The sequence below is a fragment of the Brassica oleracea genome, chromosome C9, assembly GCF_000695525.1.
Source record: "Brassica oleracea var. oleracea cultivar TO1000 chromosome C9, BOL, whole genome shotgun sequence".
NCBI lineage: Eukaryota > Viridiplantae > Streptophyta > Magnoliopsida > Brassicales > Brassicaceae > Brassica > Brassica oleracea.
In genome coordinates, this window is record NC_027756.1 from 34,341,404 (window position 1) to 34,341,916 (window position 513).

Here is a 513-nt window from a genome sequence, read left to right on the forward strand (position 1 = left end):
ATCCAGGAGTTGCATGCACAGGAACAAACCGGATTCAAGCAACTATTGATCCAGGAGTTGGCCGACTTAAAGCTTGAAGACACCAGCGAACCATTAGAGGTTCCAGACTCCATTCATTCAAGTCAGTTCTCTTCCATTGGCCAGAATGAAGCCGGCTTGACCATTTCCACCTTCATCCTCCTGGATCAATAGTTGCTTGACCATTTCAGAGATATAGCCGCCTTCAGAAGGAGTAGTATGTTGTTGTACTCTTTTTCATTATCGGGTTTTGTCCCACTGGGTTTTCCCGAAAGGTTTTAACGAGGCAACATGCAAGCATACTATGAATTCTGATCCGGACTTCTCCAACCGACAACCAGATGTCTGGTTTATTTTAATTTATTTTAATTTATTTGGTTAAGACTTTGGGCTATTGTTTCAGCCTTAATTTTCGGCCAGCTTGTTTAAGGACTTTTTATCTTTGAGTCTCATAAGGGATAAACCCTATATAACTCCTTGTAGTTGGCGATTTTT